Source organism: Paramisgurnus dabryanus, chromosome 5 (assembly GCF_030506205.2).
Source record: "Paramisgurnus dabryanus chromosome 5, PD_genome_1.1, whole genome shotgun sequence".
NCBI lineage: Eukaryota > Metazoa > Chordata > Actinopteri > Cypriniformes > Cobitidae > Paramisgurnus > Paramisgurnus dabryanus.
The window spans coordinates 5348138-5359363 of record NC_133341.1 but is presented as its reverse complement, the minus strand read 5'-3'; the positions used below and the strand labels follow the sequence as shown (position 1 = coordinate 5359363).

The following is an 11226-nucleotide window of genomic DNA, read 5'->3' as shown; positions in this document are numbered from 1 at the left end:
GAAAAGTACACTATGAATATGCAATCACTAAATATTCATAAGCAATGATTATATAATAATCATAATGTAATTCTCTGCATAAAAAGTTACTGAAAAAAAATGTTTTAAGTGCAATTTAAAGACGGAGTGCACAATGTTTGAAAAACGCTTTGGAAAAGGAAATTGGGCCGACTACCAAAACACACTTGTAGCCAACCAGCAGTAAGGGGTGTGTCTACTAACCGACATCCTTGCCGGGGTTGCGTATGTGTGTGGTGGCTCTATCAAAAGAAGGTCCAGATTCTATTGGGGTAGAGGCATGTTTGTTTAGGTAATTTCAAATGTTAACATTGGCTTTCAAAAATAGTGCACTCCGCCTTTAACCAACTTAAGATAAACCTATAAAAAGCTGAACTAAAACACAAAACAGTTTAGATATCACATGTTTAAGTGGAGGGTCACTTCTTGCAATTCAGACACCGTAGTAATTGAAGACTGCTTTATCACACGGTCTGTGAAAAGGAAACAAAATATACCAATTAACCAATAATGAATGAACATTTGGCTATCCATGTTTAAAATAAATTGGCATAGATATGCATGTATGGAAGTTTTGTTAACTTCTCAGTTTACCTTTTAAAGCTTTGACTGTGTCCTCATCAAGTGTGTCAGTTTTATCTGTCAGAGCACTCTACAAGTGGGAATGAAGATAGGATTAGAACAGGCTCATGAAATAAAACAACCTGTGTGTATTACAGGATATGTTTTACATTGATAATTGTGTTTTATTTGAACCTAGATCATTTTCCATTGTTTGTCTATTGTGGTCTTGCAAACTTAAGGTTCACCTCTGTTTAATGAGATTTAAGGAAATCAGAATGATGCCAAACAGGGCTCCAGACTGCTATCAAATGGTGGCCACCAAAATTTGAGAGTGTGCCACTGAATTTTACATCCGGTCGCACATGTGTGACCAGCAAATTTGACCTTTTTTTGTGATTTGACACTGAATTTGAAAAAGTACATTGTACTTTCTGAATCTATAATTAAAGTATTTATTAGTAATACAGTATAAATTAGTAGACATGTGAATATTTGGTTAGCATGTTGTTTTACCATGTGTGCCCCTTAATTTTCTGGTTGCGCCTCTAAAATTTTCAGTTGGGGGCCACTGTGCTCCTAGTAAAAAAAGTTAGTCTGGTGCCCTGCCAAATGGTATATGCAAGGATGACTAGGCCAAGTCCCTTACAGCTTTACAATAAAAACAAACGGTTTTTACAAGAATAATTCAAAAGGACAGAAATTAGCCACCTGGAATGGATGTGTTGCAAACGTTTTTCTTCCGAATCACTCCACAATTGTCCCGATTCAAAAATGTCAATAGCAGTTGATCTGAAAAACAACAGGCAGGTAAATGATGATTAATGATTTGTTTTCGTTTTAAGAATTATTTACCCCGAGTACAATATATTTAAGACAATATAATATAATCAAACCCAGCCTCGGCTGTTTTACAATCTCTAATAAAAGTATCCCTTCTTACAATGTCATTTTTGTGTCCATATGTAATTAGAAATACATTTAAAAATAAACAAAAAGACAATAAGGTTGTCAAGATTGAACTAATATAAACATTAGCCATTGAACATTACTGGAGTTATAATAACCATATGGTCATATCATGGTATTTTCAGGTAAGACAGCTCAAACATTCAATTTAAACTAACGTTAGCGTTGCAAGAGAAACATTAGAAAAACTTAAACGTGAAAACAAATAGCAACAACAAACTTACCACCAAGAATAAGTCTTTCTATGTGCTATATCTTCATTTGTTCCTGTCTACTTGGGATCTGGTTGGTCATATTTATGTCGCTGTGCTAAAAAAAAAGAAAGGTTTTAATGATTTCTGAAATGCTTAAGAGAAATGCCTAACGTTAGTCAGAAAATAAAGATGTTCAAATTACCACACGCAACACAGACATAACGTTACATAAAAAAGCTGGGTTAAATGTAATGTAATGTTTACTTATTTAATAGTTAACTTAATAAAGAAATGCGAAAATCTGTCATCACTCACCCTCGTGTTGTCTCGTTCATCTCCAAACAAAAAGCGAAATACTTTTTCCCTCGACGTCAGATCCACTAAAACTGCTCACATTTTAAATTGAGTTGTTTTATCTTAGTCCTCTGGTGAAATACGATCGCCGATTAATTAAATAAATACGTTTAATGCAGAGTCGCCATCTAATTTAACAGTTTATACGTTTAACGCAAGCAACCGCATGAACCTCGTGAACTGAACTCACTGAACAACTACAGCTTTAAATAGCACTTTAAATAGTCATAGTGTTACTATGACAACAACCAATCAGGTTTAGTCACGTGTGTTGTTTGAACATAAACACTAGCAAACGTAAGATTTTAAGCAAATCTTTGAAAAAATAGTTTATTATGCAATCGGAATGATATAATGTTGAAATGTTTGAGGAAAGTTCAATGTTAGCTTATTACAATTAATGAATCATGTTTTGAAAAAAGTATGTTTTATCCAAATATACTAAAACTTCACTAGAAGTACATTTATGTTAAGCATATTTCTTAAAAGTGTAATTATGCATATATTTATTACCAGCATACTTCTAGTACACTTAATATAAATACATTAAAAATTTTCTTAAGTTTAGCATATTTCTTAAAAATGTAATTATGCATATATTTATTACCAGCATACGTAGTGCACTTAATATAAATACATTAAAAATATTCTTAAGTTTAGCATATTTCTTAAAAATGTAATAAAGCATATATTTATTACCAATGTACTTCTAGTACACTTAATACAAATACATTAAAAATATTCTTAAGTTTAGCATATTTCTTAAAAATGTAATAAAGCATATATTTATTACCAATGTACTTCTAGTACACTTAATACAAATACATTAAAAATATTCTTAAGTTTAGCATATTTCTTTAAAATGTAATTAAGTATATATTTATTACCAATGTACTTCTAGTACACTTAATATAAATACATTAAAAATATTCTTAAGTTTAGCATATTTCTTAAAAATGTAATTAAGTATATATTTATTACCAGTGTACTTCTAGTATACTTTTAAAAAATACGTTTAAATGCAATTTAACGTATTTTTAATACACTTCAAATAAGTATGTTGGAAATACAAATGTATTATAAACATACTATTTGTATTTTAAGTATATTTTTAATACATTAAATACTACGTCTTTTTGACCTGGGATGTGCCATCCAGTCCCTACTATCACTAATGCAGTCTGTTAGCTTAGCAAACTGGTGGGTTTCGCTAGGATGTGACGAGATGTAAAGCTGGGTATCATCCGCATAGCAGTGAAACCTTATGTTATGTTTCCTGATAATGTCTCCTAGAGGTAACATATAACGAGAATAGGATAGGGCCTAAAACTGATCCATGAGGTACGACGTATTTAACGGGGGAGTGATAGGACTCTTCCTCATTTACATAAACAAAGTGATATCGATTGGTTAGATACGATCTAAACCAGGCTAATGCCTGACCACTGATGCCAACATAGTTTTTTAGTCTATTGAGTAGGATTCTGTGATCTATTGTGTCAAAGGCTGCACTAAGATCTAGTAATATAAGGATTGAGATTTCACCACGATCGGATGTTAATAGGAGGTCATTTGTAACTCTAAGCAGCGCTGTTTCTGTGCTATGGTGGGGCCTGAATCCTGATTGGAACTTTTCATATGTATTATTATTCGCTATGAATGTGCGTAGCTGGCTTGCCTTTACTTTTTCTAATATTTTAGTAAGAAAAGGTAGATTTGAGATTGAGCGGTCTAATAAGTGCTAGTTTGAAAGCTGTTGGAACGTATCCTAATTCTAGCGATGAGTTAAAGATATTCAGTACCGTGTCTGACACTACATGAAATACCTCTTTTAGTAATTTTGTGGGAATGGGGTCTAATATACAGGGCGATAATTTAAATGACGTTACTAATTTAGAGGGCTCTTCTATTCTAGTAGGTTTAAATGACTCAAGATGTTCGTATGATAATCTAGTGGTAAATGTACTATTGGGTAGAGTGGTGGCTGCTTGCATGGTTTCTATGTTTTCCCTAATAAACATAATAAGTTCATGAAGTCGTTACTATTGTGTTGGAGTTTACTATTGGTTTCTGTTTGTTGTTTGTTTCAGCAACAGTGCTAAAGAGGAAACGAGGTTTGTTATGATTTTCTTTAATAAGCGTACTGAGATAGGTAGATCTGGCGGTTTTAATAGCCTGTCTGTAGTGTTGAACACTCTCTTTCCATGCTGAACGCCATACCTCTAACTTTGTGTTTCGGTAGTTTCTTTCCATTTTTCTAGCTACTTTTTAAGAGCTGCAGTATGATGGTCATACCATGGAGCTGGCGTTTTTTCTTTGAATGGGAGCAACGGCATCCATCGTGCTAGAGCAAACATTGTTCAGGTTTTCTATTATAATATCCAGATCTTCAAGGTTATCTGCTACATGTTTCATTTGAGACAGGTCTGGAAGAGTGCTAATAAAGCTATCTTTAGTGGTGGAAATTATTGTTTTGGCTAATCTGTAGCATGTTGTAGACTGAGCGGTCTTATCTAGAAGTATTGTGTATGACACAAGGCAATGGTCTGAAACGGCATTCCCTGGTGAAAAACAAATATACTTTATTGTATTTCAAGTATATTTAACTTTGCAATAGTACATTACAAATATACTTACAAAGAAATGTACTTTCTTTAAACATATTTAAAGTATGCTTACAACATATTTGCACATATTTTTTACAATTAAACTTTTAACATACTTCAAAATAATTATACTTTAGTATATTTTCTAAAAGTATACTTTGGAAAAATATACTTAAAGTTAAAGTTTTGTGCAATTTTTAAAGTATACTAAATTTAAACTTATTTTAAAATGTATTTTAGGTATACTTTATCGGTATGCTTAAAGTTATCATTATAATAATGCACTGACAGCATATTTCTAAAATACATTATTTAGTATTCTTTAGAAACAGTATATTTTAAGCACATTTTGAAAGTATATGGGGTGTACAAATGTATATTATTTATTTTATGGAGAAATAATGTGGGCTTAAAATTACGAGAGAGCAGTATGTTCAGTTACATTTGATATTGTAGATGTATACATTTGTAATATACTATTAACATAATAAGGTACACTTTAACTTCACTATAGTCAAGCATTGGATAAACCAATTAACTGTGTTTTACCACAAAATAACCATGGTTTTGCTAATAATAATCAATACACAAAAAAAAAACATGGTTACTAAACTTTTACCACAAAAAAAACATGGTTCATTTTCGTAAGGGGAATATGAGTATTTGTTTTCTTATAGTTTTTGAATCAATTGCATACCGCTTTCAGCTGTACACATTAATTAACTTAAACAGTTTTCGTAAATGCATTTCAGAGAAAAGTGAATTCTGAGATTTGAATAATGCATCTGACGTGTGGGATGACGTCACGACGCACGTATTTTGATTTTTACCAGTCGTTCAAGACAGACGGATTCAGTCCCATGGGTACGTTAAAATATCTTAAATTTAACATATTTGATTATCGTTTGACCATTCTGAAGTTTATCAGTAGACTATCATATTTCGAATGCGAAATGTTGTCAATAACGCGGTGTCTAACGTTAACTCGCTATTAGTGATAAGCTGCTGTGTAGCTTAGCTTAGCTTATAGCTAATGTTAAAGGTTTGAAAGATAGCACTGTTAGCCTGTTATATCGAATTAGTACACCCGATTGTTTTGTTAAATATATGTATTGGTGTGTATGTATATGTAATGAATAAAGGTAGCGTCAGAAAATCTGTTTTTTTAATGTAGCGTGAAAGTTAACCATTTATTGACTGTTTAGAGGTTGTAAGGCTTTTACCTCACTGTATTCAGTATTAATGATGCTGCATTCTTTCCTCAGAAGCTAAAGTTTTTCAAAGACATTTGTAGGGAGGACTTTGCAGCTAATGGTAAGTCATTTTAAACTCTTAAGATATAATAATTCATTCGTAGTAGTAAATCAAGCTTAACGTTCTATACATATTGGGGCGGTTTCCCGGACAGGGATTAGACTAGTCCTAGACTAAAATAAATGTAAGAGCTGTCCAAACTGAAAACAACTTGCACTGACATATCTTAAAATACATCAGTGTCCTTTGTTTTGCCTCAAAATGCACACAGGTAATGTTTTTATTAAGGCATGTTTTTTAAAACTAGTTATATTTCTTAATTAAACTAAGGCCTAGTCCTGTTTTAAGCTAATCCCTTTCCAGGAAACCACCCAATTGTCTGCTTGTTGCATTTTCTTTCCGACAAGTTTTACATTTAAATGTAATACAATAAAATCTTTCTTTAGGAGCTGAAGTATTTTATGTAAGGAGGATTTTGCAGCCCATATAGGCAAGTCATTATAATGAAAACTCTTAGGGGTGGTTTCCCGGACAGGGATTGGCTTTATCCAGGACTAGACCTTAGTTTAATTAGGATAGTTTTAACAAACATGCCTTACAAAAAACATTACTTATGTGCATTATGATGTAAAACGAAGGGCACTGATGTATTTTAAGATATGTCAGAGCAAGTTGTTTTCAGTTTGGACAGCTCTTACATTTATTTTAGTCTAGGACTAGTCTAATTCCTGTCTGGGAAACCGCCCCTTAATATATATGATGACATTTTAGTCAAGCTCTAGTTTAGGTAAAAATATATCTGCTATACAATCTCTGCCAGTAAACTATAGATTTAATACAGTAAGTCTTAAATAAATGTAATGTTTTAATATTAAACACTTTTTAATTGAGCTTATTGTCTCTCTTTTTCAGATTTCCTTAGGCTGAACCAAAACCTGCCAGACTAAAGTTGATTTGGGAGGGAAAGACGTTGAAAACTCAATCATCTTGACATTCTTCAATGAGTAATTGTTAAATTTATAGGCAAATACTGTACACTTTGAATGCTGTGAATAAAACTATATTTTAAATATATTTAAAATGAATTGTTTTTGACTGTTTTAATCAGCTTTTATTTATTTGGAAAAAATTATTTTGGTTATGTTACCAGCTGAAGTAATCTATTCCCAAAATAGCACTCTTTAAGTTAACTAATCATTATCGCACTTGAAGTATACTCATTACTAGTCTAGGTGCAGGTATGTAATAGTACACAAAATGTAATATACTTAGCATATTCATTTTTCACCAGGGCAGTTTTTAGAATTTTGGATTGGCCAAAAATAAATAGAATGTACGCAAACAGTCTATTTAAGGTATACTGATTGTATGTTTGCAAGACACTCATAATACATTTGTAATGTACTCCTAACATAAATAAAACACACTCTAAATCCACTTATCAAGCATGAATTTAGCACAAACACAGTCATGTGCTTAAATTGTACTAAATACACTTAAAGTTGTTCCACTTTAGCACACAAAAGTACACTAAATACACTTAAAGTTGTACTCTCTTACAATTAATATACAACTAAAATATATTAAGTACAAAATTAATTGTTCCAAAATAGCACTCTTTAAATAAACTAATCAATAGCACACTTTAAGTATACTGGTCATTAGTGTGACTGCAAGTATACTTAAGTATATCAAAATTAAATATATTTAGCATACTATTTTTTCACCAGGGTTGCTCTGGGGTGATATTTCGATGTCATTAATATTGAGTCCGAGTGACAGAATTAAGTCTAATGTGTGCTTACGAGTATGCGTGGGCCCTGACACGTTTTGTTTAATACCGAGAGAATTTAGAACATCGATAAACGCACGTCCTAATGCATCTTTAGAGTTATCCACATGGATATTAAAATCACCAACGATAAGAGCTTTATCTACAGTGACTGTAAGCTCAGATAGGAAGTCTGCTATTTCTTTAAGAAAATCTGTGTGGTATATATATGGTAGCTAAAATGAACGAAAGCTGTTTGTTGTTACGATCAGTTATTTCCATATTTAACAGTATTATTTCAAACGAATTAAATTTTAGTTCGGATTTATGGTTTACTTTGAACATTTTGTTGTATACTGTAGCTACACCACCTTCTCTCCCTTTTAGACGAGGAACGTGTTTATAATAATAGTCTTGTGGGGTGGATTCGTTTAAACTGATGTAATCGCCAAAGCACATTCTATTAATAGTTTCAATTGTAATATTTATTACATGTTTTTATATTAGCTTGGCTTGGTGACATAACCCAGTCAGAGGTAGATCACGAGTCTTCACAGAATGCGAGTGGTAATGTTTTGTATGAATGAAGGCTGCACAACTTGAAAATACGGTACAAACGACGTCCTGTGTCGATTCAAATGACGTGCTTATTCTCAAATTTAGGACGACTTCAGAAATGTTTGGAAAATTGTAGCTTCTGTGGAAGCTACCTCACTACTTGGTCAAAAAAGAAGCTTAGCTACTGAAAAGCTATTTGATTTAGAAAGCAGCTAAACTACCGCCAAGCTACTGAAAAATGTAGTTAAACTACTAGCTTTGCTACTTGTAGTGAAGCTACTGCCCAGCACTGTTCGCAGCTGATGTTCCTTTGAAAAACATAATTAAAAATCTAACAACCATCAGTGTAATAATGTCTAATTATGTGAATGTTTTGTTCTTTAAATAAAAAAGTGCTTAATTGAACACGGAGTGTACTCAACCATTTTTTTTTACAGTTATTTAGTTATATAGACTGCAATCTACACATGCTTTTATCACAGTCATGGCCCCTAGCGGAGTCAAGTGGGATACGGTATAGCTAAGAGTGCTCCAGACCAACCTTCTGAACGAATGACTTGCGATATGTAACTAAGAACATTTCTGGAAACACGTATTAACGATAAGGTACAGCTTAAGGTACAACTTTGGAACTACTAACAACTCAGAAGGTTTCAGGGAACCCAGCCCAGGTCCCTTTAAACAAAAAAATACAGCCTATAAACTCTATAAGCCTTACCTGCTTGCTTGCTTGTTTGTTTTCTTTATCTTCTGATGTTGTTTCAGTTTGTACTAAAAAATATAATAAGAAAATGCATCAGGGCAATTTTTTTGACACCAAGTATAAAAAAGTATGTGTAAAATATATGTAATAAAAAATGTCTACCTTTGCACAACAAACAAAGAGCAGTCTCCTGATTCTTTTGCACACATTTGTCATGTATGCTCATGCCACATGTCGAACATTTGGCCTATATGTTTGTTAGAAAAGACTGATTTGTAAAGGCCACCTTTTTTATATGAAACATCATTTAAGACTTGCAAAAATGGCAGACACCACATATGCCTGACATTTCTAAAGAAAGCAAGAAACACTTGTTGTACAGTTTTATAATCCAAACCAACATAAAACTGTAGATATAAACCTGTATTGTACTTACCAAGTGAAGTGAAGAGCAGAATTGCTAGTCTTTCTCTTTCCTCGTGAAGTGAAGAGCAGTTAATATAGCCCTGGCCCCCTCGAAGAAGAGCCTCTGCAAACTTACAAAAAGGTGACAAAGTTCTCTAATGGGTTAGTCCACCCAAACATAAAAATTCTGTCGTAATTTTCTCACGCTTAAGTTGTTCCAAACCTATATACATTTCTTTGTTCTGTAGAACCACTTGGTTACAAACATTCTTATATAGACCCTTTTACAGTTGGTAAACATTGTGACGTATTTGTGTGGGCAGGGCTTAGCTGGAGGCTATGTTGACAAGCTTAAACTAGCACGTTTTAGGAGGGATTTATTAAAAATGGATTCAGAAGAAGTTTCGGATCTGTCCGAATATGTACAGTCACTGATTCTGCGGGACCGTGACAGGTATTTTTGTAAATTAACTTGCGATTTTAACCAGGTTTTAGATATTTTCTAGACAACATATGAATTACTGGGCTAACTATGATTAGCAATTTGGATTATTTTAAGAGACTATTCAAACGATGGCATACACATCTATCGCTGTATGTTTGTTTAACATTTAAGCTAAACAATAGCGCTGTTGGCGACTTTTCACCTATAAAACAGAAACTTGCTGATTTGTACTAGATAAAACCAACACACCAGTACATATGCATAGATTATTTTACCTGATATGAAGTGTGCACTGCAAACACAAGTATTATTTATGATCGTCTCCGTCTAGTCTGTACGCCGTATTGCATTCAACCACAATTGTCTTCTTGATTTCTGTGAAGAAATGTCTGCCGGGATCCGGTAAAACTTTATTTTTGAACCAAAAGTGCTGTTCCTTCTAATCTGGGAGCCAAAAACACAACAAGATGACATTTAAAGTCAAAAACTCAAACTTTTAGCGCGCCGGCTATGAGTTCCTACTTATTTTTTTCCTCCAGCTAGAGCGATGACGTCACAGTGACGTAGAAATTCATACAGGTTTGGAACAACTTAACAGAATGTTTTGGGTGAACAGTCCCTTTAAAAGCAGTATTACAAAATGCCATGAATTAAACTTGATAATTTTTTACATTCAATTCAATAAAATTTTATTAATATAGCGCTTTTCACAATTTGGTAATTGTATCAAAGCAGCTTTACATAATAGATGCAGTGAAAAGCACAGAAGATCGACAGATAGCACAACATAATACACGAAAGCACAAGCAGCTAAATTTGCTGCGGCTCTAAATCAACATTATAAGCAAACGTATTACTAATGTAACGTATAGAAGTTAAGCCCAAAAAGGCTGACTCCCTGGGTTGAAAAACCCCCTAGGAGAAAAAAACCCCGGATTTTAAGCCGGGGAATTAAAAAAAGTCCTAGGAGGAAAAAACCCTTGGGATATAAATATATATATATATATATATATATATATATATATATACACATTGAAACGGAAGGAGATTAAGCGGAGATTAAGCGGGTTCTGCCGGTGATCATTGGTCAGGCATCAGCTGGACATCACGTTGAAGAACAGCCAGTAGATCAGAAGTGTGCCGACTTTCACATTTACCAGAACTGGATCTGTTTGTCTCATTGTCCTCGGGATCGAGGACGAGACAGGGAGAGAGAAACAAAATCTTATTAGCGTAGGGGCCGTTCGCATAAAAAGCAAGTGTCACAGGGATGTGGTTTTAGTCAGCTCGGTTCCGGACAGGCTAACTATTGCTGGTTAAGTGTATAACATATAGTTGATGATTTTAGAAAAAAATTTTGGGCCCAGGCCGAGTATATGTATGGGGCC

The 11226-nt window shown here is 33.4% G+C and overlaps 1 long non-coding RNA gene across 1 annotated transcript in view; it reads right to left on the bottom strand.

Annotated features, from left to right (window-relative positions):
- The window catches only part of LOC135744703 (uncharacterized), a 31733-nt gene continuing 20507 nt past the window's right edge, over window positions 1–11226 (bottom strand). Inside the window, exons 3-5 of the long non-coding RNA XR_010530810.2 lie at window positions 1291–1371; window positions 613–670; window positions 1–491 (exon numbers count right to left, since the gene is read on the bottom strand). This is a non-coding gene — a long non-coding RNA (uncharacterized lncRNA). The remainder of the gene's footprint in view (window positions 492–612; window positions 671–1290; window positions 1372–11226) is intronic.